General features: G+C 36.0%; 1 protein-coding gene across 4 annotated transcripts in view; it reads left to right on the top strand.

Moving 5' to 3' along the window:
• Positions 1-12,683, top strand: part of LOC138318325 (uncharacterized) — a 41,510-nt gene that overhangs the window by 12,209 nt on the left and 16,618 nt on the right. Inside the window, exon 1 of one of the 4 annotated variants that reach the window (XM_069260596.1) lies at positions 11,030-11,291. The exons of the other annotated variants lie outside the window; for them this stretch is intronic. The gene's annotated coding sequence lies outside the window, so the exon portion shown is untranslated. Of the gene's footprint in view, positions 1-11,029; positions 11,292-12,683 lie in introns of those variants that run through there. 4 annotated transcript variants of the gene reach the window in all.

Raw genomic sequence — 12,683 nt, 5'->3', positions numbered from 1 at the left:
AAATTTGAGCATCAATTATATTAATTTACTTTCTTGCTCAAACGAAGTAGCCTACCTTTGATAAAGATCCGTTTACAATATCAGAGTTAAACATATGCATATTACTCTGGTTACACGTCCAATGTTGTCTTAATGACTTTTCACTCAGATCTAGATAATAATGTATTCTGAAAATAAATGAAGGAAAATGAGCCGTCTGCATCAGACAAGGTAAGCTTTTGTATATACATACATATGTAATTATGTGATTTTAAGAGAGTAGAACGACTGGTTTGTCAATTGTCAATATGATGTGAGCGAGTGGAGTGTGTTTTTGGTATTTTTGGATGAATGCTTTAGTGAGGAAGATACAAGAGTTCTACTTCTGCAAGAAGACACAATTACAAATTTATTACAGCCTCCTTAAAATACATTAACAAAGCCAAAACACACCACAAATATGAGAAATTGTGCTTGATTAGAAGAATTACAATGTACTATAAGCTACAATACAATCTTGTTCCTGTGTTCTTGTGGATGAAGTCGCTTAGATCTACATAATAAGATAATCTGAATCGAAATTAAGCAAAACGTTCCGTCTGCACCAGATAAGAGATAAGCTTCAGCATATATGTAATTAAGGTGCATTGTGACACAAATAACGATGTTTGTGACAGTGCTTTCCGGGAAAGCCTTTATTCCGTTCTTACTATATAAATTTTGTAATTATAAAGTAGTATATATTATTACTTATTGTTAAAATTTACCTGGTATAAATCCTCAAAAAATATTTTTCATTAACCAAATCATTAGATAACCAAATTAGTATTTTCTGTGACAGCATTAAGTTGAGCTAGGTAATGCCGCCAATATAGCAGAAAAAGCAAATTGGACGAAGAGAAAAATCCATGAACAATGATTCATATTATAACGAAAACTAAGGATGATAGACTCGGTTAAATCTAAATAATGAACGTGACTTGCCATAGAAACAAAGGTTCGAACTGCATGCCAGGTCGCTATAGCAAACGAGAAGTCTGTCACTACAGATTTATATAATTTGCTGAGGAGGAGACTCAAACCATGTTATCCGAGTAGAATTCAAGGTAACTGTTTATATATGCCTATTTAAACTAGGTTACTATATTTGAAAAGGTTCAAAAGCTGTCCTGCAGGTAGGACATTATGTTTGAGTTTGTTGCTCAAAATGCATTATGATTAAATGGATTAAATAAAGTATCTTATAGTTGACTAACTTTCTTGTTCCTAACGTCTCCGTTCATATCGCCTCAATTTTTGGCTTTAGTTTAGTGTTCGACTATGTGAGGAAGACTCGGGGTCATACCCCCTGGCCGAGACACACAATAGTCTATTAAAGTAGTAGTTTCTAGTGCTGTCTAATGTTTATTTCAAAAGAAGGAGGACGACTGATTTGATTTTCGTCAGTATAATGTAAGCGAATGTGTTGTTTGGTGTTTTAGACAAAATGTTCCAGTAGATACACTATTACAGGAAAGCGCAATATAAATATACCGCAGGCTGTGCTTGCCTTTAGGAGAGGAATGATATAAGCTACAAGCTTGTTTTCCAATTCTAGCATTAATTGTTTATGTATATATGTAAATGCATGATAGTATATCTAATTGAATAAAGTATAGTTAAAGCTTAACTTAATGACCTTAGCTGTTAAAAGGACATAAAGTCTTATCACATAACCAAAAGTGTCTTTACTCTTAGTGTATTTGTGATTCGGCGAGGACGTAGTGTATACCCCAGTCCGCTACATACGTGATGACTAGCACGTGGAGCGTCATGGTCCGCACTACAAGATACATTACCGTGACCGTGTTTTGTATCAGCTGCCCAGTATCTAATTAGTAGTGTAAACACATGCATATTCACACCTTACCTATAAACTCTGTCTAATGAGGGGTGTAGCGGGGTCATTACGGTGTTTATACTGCAATGAACGTCATAATTAGGACGTGAATCATGGAATAACCCAATTAACCGGATGTGAATGAAGTACAGAACCCTGTATAGTATGTGGTTCATAAGACTTCATACAGACTTTCTATGTAAAGGGATTCTTTGACCAGAAGACGCCATCGAGGAGTTTGAATGGACTTCTTGTATGATGTTAAAGCGTTTTTGGAATCAATATAGGATGGTAATAGTTAAATCTGGAATGGGCGTACTGTAATCATTTCATTCCGAAATTGAATTGACAGATGGCCGAAAAAGTAATTTTGTCGACTGCTCAAGTGTAACATTTCCATATAAGATTTTCAAAATACAATTTGAATATTTAGGTTGCGAAGGAGAAAAAAACCACGACGTTCGCTTTGTAAGAATCGGCAGGATAACCCTAACGTAAGAATCGGCAGAATAATCCTAACACGAAATTCTAATTTATACATGTATATACACAATTGTATGTCTGATTAACATAAATAACATAAAATATTTTGGTTTGCTTTTGTTGTCTGCGCAATCACTATCTCATTACATATAGGGCATATTGTCACAGATTTATTTTTGGGGATGCATATTATTATTTCTAACATTTCAAAATGAAGCTTTTCAACAATAATAATAGTGATAAGTAGGTAACGCTTGTTACTGAAGCAAAAATACTAATTCGCCTGCTTCTGTTTTTGTTAGATAAAAAAAATACCATTTGTCGACAGCGTAGTATCTTGAGAATATCTAAGGGATATGTCAATAAGCGATAGAAAGACAATTAAACAAAAACATAACCATCGCTTCTCTAAACCAAACTGGGTGTTTTGGTGTGACAATTAACTGTTTGTGAAGGACACATTCACTATTCGTTGATGTGTCGCTATACATGTAACTGCGGGTGCGTTCGCACTGTTTTCCCTGTCTTTAGGACAACTTCTGCTAAAATAACTGCCTCTTCTGTTATCCACATCTCTTTGATGCACTTGCATACTTTTGATAAAGTTTTGCTAAGGTGCTATCGGCAAGCATTGTTTTCAAAATCTGACCATAAATGTCTACTTTAAGTACATTAACACGACAACACATGTTATTCCTTGACAGCATTACGTCACACTGTTTGAATCAACAGTAAGGGTACTGTACCCCTGGTATGTCAACTAATATCTGTACCAGCTGTCGTTCACGGGACCTGTACACATCATTCTGCCACCACAGTTGATGTCAATACCTCTGGTTCTCAACAGATTAAATTCTCATTGCATAATATTTACATCTAAAATGAACATATGCAAGGACATGACCCTGGAACAACCACTCGTGTGAAAGATTTCTAAATATGATACAAATCCAATTTAACATGTCTGGACTTATGCATGTGCATTGCGTTGCGCAATATCATGATAAAACTCAACTTCAAACATAAGCTTTCTTACGAGATTTCAACAAGACAGACTTTTGGTAAAACACTTCAAAAAATCCAACTATACAAAGGCAAAGTTTTTGAGGAAATTGGTGCCTCGCAGGGAAAGACACCTTATTAGCAGTCCCAACCAAACCAAAGTAAAAATTACTGTAATACAACTTAAAATAAGGATGCAAAACTATAACAACAGTAATAAAAATAAACATATCATTTTAGGATCCTCACTAAAAAGTAAAATTCTATTAAATTATAAATAAAAAGTACTTTGACTAGGTCCCGATTTCTCCAAACAAACTTAGGTAAAATACTGACTTTTAAAGTCATATTTTTGCATAACTTAGATAAAGAGGAAAAAGCCGGCTGAAAAACACAACGAAAGGAAATGCCTTAATAACCCGTATTGTCGAGTGGAAATCCGAATAATCGCGGGATTTCTTAAGGTTTGATTTAAGGCTGCACTTTTGTTTGGGAAATTGGAGCTAGATCTAAACAAAAGTGAAAATTATCTTGTCATCATTGTTAGGCCGTCCAAATAAAATGAAACAACTTTGTGTATTTGTTAACCTTGATATTTCCAAATACTTGCTAAAATCAGCTTTTCATATAAGCTACAAAACTGTACCATTGTAGATGAATAGTTGTTTAAGCTACAAAACTGTACCATTGTAGATGAATAGTTGTTTACTACAGTTCCACTGCTGTCGTATTCACTACACAATGGGTGCAAACGTAATGTAATTAGGTTCCTTTGCCTCATGAACACTCAAAGAAATGATTTAGATGTATTAGTCATCCTGCTTTGAAGACGTATGCAAATATTGTTATTTACAAAATATTGCATTGGGAGATATGCATGGTAAACGGTATTTGTACTGAAATGTACCAAATCCCGAAACAACTCTCTCTCTCCCATTTAAAGCCTTACAATTGAACACCATTTCGATATTGTAGATGACATCATTGCACTGAAGAAAAAAAATCTGACATTCATTCTAGAGGAATATGTCTTGTGTACTTTGGATTTATGCATATACATATTCGAGTGTTTTTTTAATCTTTTATTTCGCTGCTATGCTACCTCCTATAGTTTAGTTGATATTACGTAAATTCAAATAATATTTTAATTATATTTAAAAATGGTAAATAATAAATGTTAAACTGGAGAAAACAAGCAATATACATGTGCTGAAATTCCAAGTAAAACTAAATTGTTTACGGCCTCTTTCACAACAAAAATGAGACGAAAATAATACACGACAACAGTTTGAGATGCAAATAAAGCGTGTCTTCTATCTTAAAACCATGGAAAATTGGAGATAAATACAATATACGATACTTTTGAACAGTTTTATTTTTCGCCGATGGTCATAAAAATCGTTAAAACTCAAACTATAAAACACAAAACCAGCACGCGCGCGAGGCAAGCCTCCATGTTCGTGTGTGCACGTGAAAACAAGAGAGTTCTCAATAACGTGTACATGTATTTCAAAAGAACCATAAAATTGGGGATTCATTTCAAAGCCACGTGCTTATATAGGCATACCCTATATCTCTGTGAGCGCCATGGGACGTTCGTGATAGGGGTCTTTTGTTACTTGAATAGTAAATAGATAAATGTTTAAACACTCACACAAGTGATGTTTTTTTTTAATTATACATGTATACTATTTTTTAATGCCCAGAATCCCAGAAGAAATATTCTATCTAAAGCATGAAGGTAATCTGATCTAACGCGTAAATTAAAGTTATACGACATTTCAAAACGAAGCCTATTCCAAATGTTTTTAAATGCGATAGAGCACTTTTAAAATCAAGATCAACACCATTATGGTTCCTTGTTGTTCTACGTGTATAATGTATGGTAATTGATTGATTGTGATAACACTCTTTACTTTGAAGATATCAGCAAGATGCCTAATGAATGTCTTTAAAATAAATTCGATTACCGATTATCATGCGAAGGACCATCTGCTTTTATCCACGATGCACAAATAGAACTCATCTTGTTTGCTGAAAAGAGCTCGCCGATTCTTTAACGGACATTCGTGCCCCTTCGTGACGGCTAGACCACTGCACCTCCCAGCGGAAAACCCTACGCTGAAAGTTAGCAAAGGTCGAACGCATAAAGCACTATTAATACGCCTCTTAGGAAACATCAGCATCATGTTTGTGTATTACTCGTATGGAGTTCGCGTGTATTTTTATCTACACATAACCGGATGAGTTATTGATAAGGTAAATAAAAAGTTCGCTAGGGAGAAATCATCCGGATTGCAGATATACATAACAAAATAAAGGTGTGCAAAAATGATTCATTTCGTCTTATCCCCGAACGGCCGTATCATACGCTGTCTTCTGTCTGCGATTAGGCAGATATCGCAAATATGGAGCACCATATGTAAGATCGAAATATTATCGCAGTGTTTAAAATGAGTCATGATTTAATTTCCTAACCAAGGATCACAGAAAAACGGTTCCATGTTACATGTCTTTCATCTGATATGAAATTATACAAACCTGTTCGGGATATCCCACACAAAGAGTGTGTGATAAAAGACCGAGTTAAAAAACTGAAATTCATACCAAATCAATTTCTCGAAACGAAATGAACGATATGGAGGTAGTTAGAGGTCACAACCTCGGTGTCAGTTTCATTTCCGGTGTAACGATCTTTGTTTTCTGAGCAGCAGCGCCGCCTTTGTGGTGCCTTGATTACAGAAATTCTGACGCTCCTAGTCATATTAAAACCGGGTGAAAAACACAACCAAAGGAAATGCCTTAATAACCCGTATTATCGAGTGGAAATCCGAATAATCGCGGGATTTCTTAGCCGACTTAGATCTACTTGCTGCAAAATCAGATAAAGTTAGAAAAAAAATTCTCTTTTACTGCTTGACGATTCTCCGTTTCCCGCATTGGCTCGTAATTACAGCCATTAGAACTAAAGCATTATAACTAACTCCCATATCATATCCAAATTTTATTGTGTCTTCCAACAAATCAAGGCGCCACATGAATTCATTTTTTCACCAGAAACGTACGTCACTTGATTGATGTCGTCTATGATTGGCAGCTATAAGACACAGGATATTTAAAATTGTGTCTTTTTAACAAAAAGTACATCGCATGCTCAAGGTATCTCTCAAACTGAGTCATGACTCCATTGTGTACTTGTGAACCATTTCTCGACACTTGTAAAACATGAGACGAGATATTTGAAATTTGTTCGATTCAAAGACCATTAAATCTGCTGCACGAAATATCAGAAAATGTATTCGGAAACAGCGATGGATTTTTTTAAAATCATAATTTTGGCAGTGAAATATTTTATCACGATTTATGTCGATCACATCAACGGAAATCTATTCCGGCAACTACATTTGGCTTTTGATATTGAAATAAATTAAGATATTGAAAAAAATTAAGATATCGAAGAACTTTTGTTTTTGACGTATAGAGACACGGTTTAGATCGCTCACGCGGTGGCGTATCTTTATATCCTCAATTTACTGGCTGGCACGCGACCTCTTAATCAGATTTATGTGCATAGACATTTTCAACACTGGAGGTGATTATCCTAAAACTTTCACAACTTTTTACACAAAAACGCTTAAAGCAATTACTTACAAGCACAGATGTTATCTCTCAAACTGACTGTAACTTTTTGTTTGGCAAAAAGCAATACCTCTTCCGAGCATTGGATAAATGAAAGAGAGGGATTACTCGAAGCCAGAGGTCTTACCATACTTATCAGAGAATTAACCCATGGTGCCGTATACCAACAGGTGACTGTTGTAAAAACTCCCATTCCTCTTTACCCAACCCTGACACGTGATACTGCATGGGGGCAGCGGTATACCGATACACAGGCGCATTGATATTGGACGATTGTTATCAGTCACGGTGTTTTGTGAACAGTCGCGTAAATATTTCCGTCCGAGTTATTTATTAAAAAGTCTGTCACATTTGAAGCTACGCTGGTATGTGGCCTAATAATTGTCAATTATATCGACCATTACAATACTTATGTACTGTTTTACGACTGTTGAACCCATAAAATGAGTCTAACTGTCGACATTATTCCCTTAAACACTATGAAATATTTTGAACTTACCAAAGTTCATTTCCTATGTGAAATGCAATTAAGGGAAAAAATAGGAAATCGCAGAAAATGGCAATTGAACAGTATGAAATGAATATCGACATTATAGCTAATCTAATCTACATTTATGTAATTCAGAGACGTTGAAATGCAAGAAAATGACAACAATTTATGCCATTTGGTAAGCGTAAAGTGCTGAAAAAGTGCTAAGTCATGTGTACCAGGTGTGTCAGCAAAGGTAGCGGCTAAATTATAATACAAATTTATCTAACTAAAAGGGGGAAATATTCAACTATGAAACAATTGCTTTTAGGGACAGTGATTCATGCTGAGCAATGTTCCCAAATACAATTCTCGTGTCTCTTTATGCAAAGCAATCGCAATCATAACCACTCATTTCATTGATCATAAACCTTGGCGTGTTTTATGGTTGCTGTAAGCAGTACCTCATGCAAAGAACGAGACAATGAGTCAGGGCAACTGCTTAAAGGATACGACTCGTAAACTTACTAATATCAAAATCACGGAGAGCAGAGGGGAATAAGTTTAAATGGCTGTGCCACTTAGTCTGCACACATGAGAAAGAGACGGGAATGATTAACTGTTGTATCGGAAATAACGTCGCCTATACTTTACAGCGAGATTAAGCGAGAACTGCATAGGTTATAAGGTGTCGTTTGGACTAATGCCCATGTTCTGGCAACGGTACAATAACCAACCGGAAGTACGAGTTCAACTTACCGGAAGTAGCCGCGCGTCTAAACTGTTGATATTTTATTGATTCATATGTAATTAATATTTGTACAATCCACGTGTGAACGTAATTGCTGTCTATTTTCTGTAATTAATGAATCTATGGTATATCGAGATAAGTTTACTTTCAGTGAAAAACAGAATCTGATTTACAAAAACGTCGCATTTTAGAACGTCTTGTTGTCACGTGATCGCCCAGAAATCATCAATAATTGAAAAGATTCTTGTCACCATATTGCAAACCTGGAGATTAACAAAACGCGTATTGACTGTCAAGATTTAAACAAATCTCTGTTCAGCTGATTCTGCATATTTTTTGTAAAATGTCGACATATGTATTTTTACATTAAGGTAAACATTGCCATTACTACCAATCTGACCTCGCTTAGAATGGCATGTGATCAGTCAGGTGGCCTCGTGTGCATTTTAGAGCGGTGTTTAGTTTTTATTGCGAGAAACCGGGTAAAGAAGCATTGATGAATAAATGGGCTTCTGTCAAATGTAGGAATTTCAGGGACATTAAATGTTAAATAATAATTAAATTCAGAACCTGATGGTGAACAGGTGAGGTGGTAAAAATTTCGTCTAGGTTTTCTTTTATAGAATGAGACATTATAATTAGTGCCAAATTTATAGAGAGAGACATAAATTTATCTGCCATCGGTGCACGTTGCAATCCCCAGGTCCTGTAGCATAAATAAGGTTCAAGTATCAACTTATTACTCTATCAGGAGGTTGTTTTTACGGAATTGATAAGTTATATTTCTAAATAAATAGGCATTAGTTACAAAAAATTGTATGGCAAATATAATGGGGCGGCTTTGGCCTTTTTACCACTTCCGTCGGAATCGTGGAAAAAAAAGATGTTTTATGAGGTCTAAGCTAACCAATATAAAAGCATAATCAACAGGACTAATACAATTCCTAGTCTGTCTCTGGAATGAAGTATTTATATCAGAATACATACGGCATATCAAATCGTACAAGCTTTAATATTTCATAACATCTTGTGATTGCTATCATATGTTCGGAGATAGCAGTTAAGTACTGTAGTCTAGTCGGCGAGATATCTATTTCATTCTCATGCTAATTCCACGGTTACTATATAAAAGTGGAGTGTTCGTTACAGAGCTATTGAGTGTGGTCGCTTCGCCCTCGCTCATGCCGTGACTTGACAGTAACGATGGATCATAGGCCATTGATTTCAGGAAATGGTGAGGATTTTTTTTAAATGTCTGACAAAGTGGCGGATTTTAATGCAGTGCTGTGATTGCGCGCATAGTATTACTTGAAAGTGTGTAAAAATAATGGCACCGCAATCTTTTATTGCTAATTTTTATGCGAGCAGTATTTTCGTGTGTCCGATAGTAATAGCATTGGAACTGTATGTTATTTTGAGCTGTATAGGGTGGAAGTTTGACCCATTGTGAGAGTATTCTACAAATCAACCCCTCCATCTGAAGATGAATAGCGATAAGGTCATTCGTCTGACCATATCGGGTATCCTTGCCTTGTGCCATCCAGACCCCCAGAGTGGCCAGACGGTCCACCAACAGCGATTAATACAAGTTTATACGAGATCGTTACACTATCCTTACTGTGCCTGCACAATTTGCAGTTCACGAAGTAGCCTTGCAGCTCGGATCTGTAACATTTGCTTTTTTTGTTCATGTTGCTCCTGAAGGTGGGGGCAGATACTATGGATTATTTCAATCAAATAAATGAGACTAAACCTTGCCCGTCAATCAGAACAATAAAACATGGTATTAAATTTCAGCGAATCAAAAGTTCACGATTTGGCTTCAGGGTTATATATATAATATTAAACTAAATCTTATTATTTCACGGATCGAAATTTCTCGACCATAGCAATGACGGGTGAAATCGCGAAAATACCATCGCCACGAAAATGACCGACTATGCAGTATTAAGTGGGGGTTTTCACCATGTTTTGACCCCACCTTACAATATTAATAACTTCGTGGCTAAATCGCATCATGCCACAAGTGTACAGAAATCCGAGCTGGCGAAATTGACATGCTGGGGACAATCTTTATTAGGTCTTGCAAGAACACTAAAAGAAAGTAATGCCAATGGAATTTATTCATGCAATTTCCTGGATATTGAGAGGCGAAGATATCATATTCTCAATATCGACAAATCTATGAATATCTGTTCCAGCGTATAATCTGAGGCCTAGGATTATGCGCCTTCTCTGAATAACCGCATTGACAACGACGTGACGTCAGACCACGAGGGAGGGCTAATTAATCATACTGTTGCATGACAATGTACTTCGTAACTCTCTAGATTAATTAGGCAATATCGTCCTCAACTATATAGTTACTTCAATTACTTCTCCCCTGGGTCGCCTCAGCAACATACCGATAGAAGGCAGCACACTCGAGCTGAAATATCCGCGTTACGAGTCCGGGATAGTGTCTGACCCCTTAACCCCACGACACTTAAATTAATGAACGCATTACATATTTATATGCCGGAACAACTTGGTGTAGATGCTTAAATGATTATTCAGGATTCCCTTTACCAGATGGAAGATATATTCTGTCTAATATTTCACCAAACATATTTTCATCAATGTTTAAATCTTATCGCTCTTATCATTTGTATCTACATTGTACATTTGTATTTTAGATAGGTTTAACTGGTACCAAAATATTTAGTAGGCGTAACGAATCCTGAACGACAAAAACTCTTATGAGAAGTATTTACAAAATGGGACAACATACTTAGAAAATGATTTCAAACATCTTACTCTTAGGATAAACGACTTTTCAAGTAGCCGTGGCGTTGTCGACAGAGATTTTAAATGATGCTTGTTACTGACACAGCAAGGATCACAGTTAATGGCCGTAGTTTCGTATCTGTTCGTGATGCACAGTGCACTAGTGATAATAAGTCAGGAGTCTTATCATAGCCCGATGCAGTCAGATTAAAAGATTGTGTTCAGCCTAGAAGATAAGTTGTTGAAATCGGATCATGTTCTTTACTTATGTAAAACTGTGAATGATGCTAAGTTGATGATAGGACCGGAAAAAAACTGCTGATGTAAGTATTCTTATCAATAAGTGTCCGTATTACATATCTTACAAGTTCTATTTTGTACATCATTTGTTTATATATCAATATGTAATATCCATGACGTTAGTCTTAGATTCAGCAATCCGTTTATAATATTTTCTATGAGAAGTTTTACATGACAATTACCTGTAATATGCACAACGTATTCATAATACGCGATAACGATTATTTCATACATGATAAGCTGTTGATGCATAACAATAGGCTTGAATTCAATTATCTTCTCAATAAGTTAGAATTCGAACGGTGTGAATATTACATTAAGAGTTATTATTACATTGTCTATCATACTTGAAGCAGTTTCAACAAATGGATAAAAAAAACCTATTTTCCAAGCACAGCGCAGAGCAACATGTGAAATTACTTTTCATTTCGTCGCAGTGTACATGTAAGTTGTTCTTCATTTATATGGACGACAAGAATCGTTCAGATAATTTTGAAGTGTGAACCCTATTTCTGAAATCTTACATATTGCATTTGGGGACAATATAGACAGCACTGTTTCCTATGCTAATTCAGATGTTTTTGCTCATTTTGACGTGAAATTGTCGCTCGATTCCGTTTGCAGTTTGTCTAGACACACATTCCTAGGGTTTGAATATAAACACACTCTTATATCACTGTGAGCCATACACCTCCAGGAACTCATGTAAATGTTTACATGAATGTTGGAGACTTTATACGGTCAATAGCTCGGACCGATAATTGGAGACCTTTGAGTGTAAGTGTGTTGGTTTAGAAGGACTATACGGAGCTCAAGGACTACCAAAGTGTCCATGGTCGATAACAGGGCTTAGTCTTGTTCCAATATATAATATTTTTCGTCAACTAGATCCATACCTCGTTAGCTGGTCTGTGTATTGTGGCTGGGGATATCATGTCACTGGTAATTTGTTCCCTAACGTCCGTAGGTACAAAGGTTACCTTCCTAATGAAGTCAATATAACTGTTATCCTATAGTAAGTGGCGTTGTTTCTCCTTCAGCTATAAAACGACCTGACGTCGCCGTGCCAACAGGAGAGAAAACATAGCCAGTCGTCTGCAATTACCAACGCCTACATTCTATACACTTTTATATAATTAATGATTCCTTATATAGATTTTAAGGTAATTAATGATTCCTTATATAGATTTTAGGGTAAAAACTGTCGTAAAACATACGATCAAGTTTGATTCGGCTACCATTTATCCATTTAGGGATAGACTATGGTTTGTCTCGGCCAGGGGACAGAGCCAAGAGCCTTCCGCCCATGTAGAAGGACGGCCAAAAGTGAGGCGGTGTAAAGGAAGAAAGAAATATAAGGTTCTAAATTTAGTCACCTTTAACGATCATGAAATAGGTAAAATCCAACGCCCTAT

This window comes from Argopecten irradians, chromosome 3 (genome assembly GCF_041381155.1).
Source record: "Argopecten irradians isolate NY chromosome 3, Ai_NY, whole genome shotgun sequence".
Lineage (NCBI taxonomy): Eukaryota > Metazoa > Mollusca > Bivalvia > Pectinida > Pectinidae > Argopecten > Argopecten irradians.
Note: the sequence above shows the minus strand (reverse complement) of the source record. Positions and strands in the feature narration are given on the sequence as shown.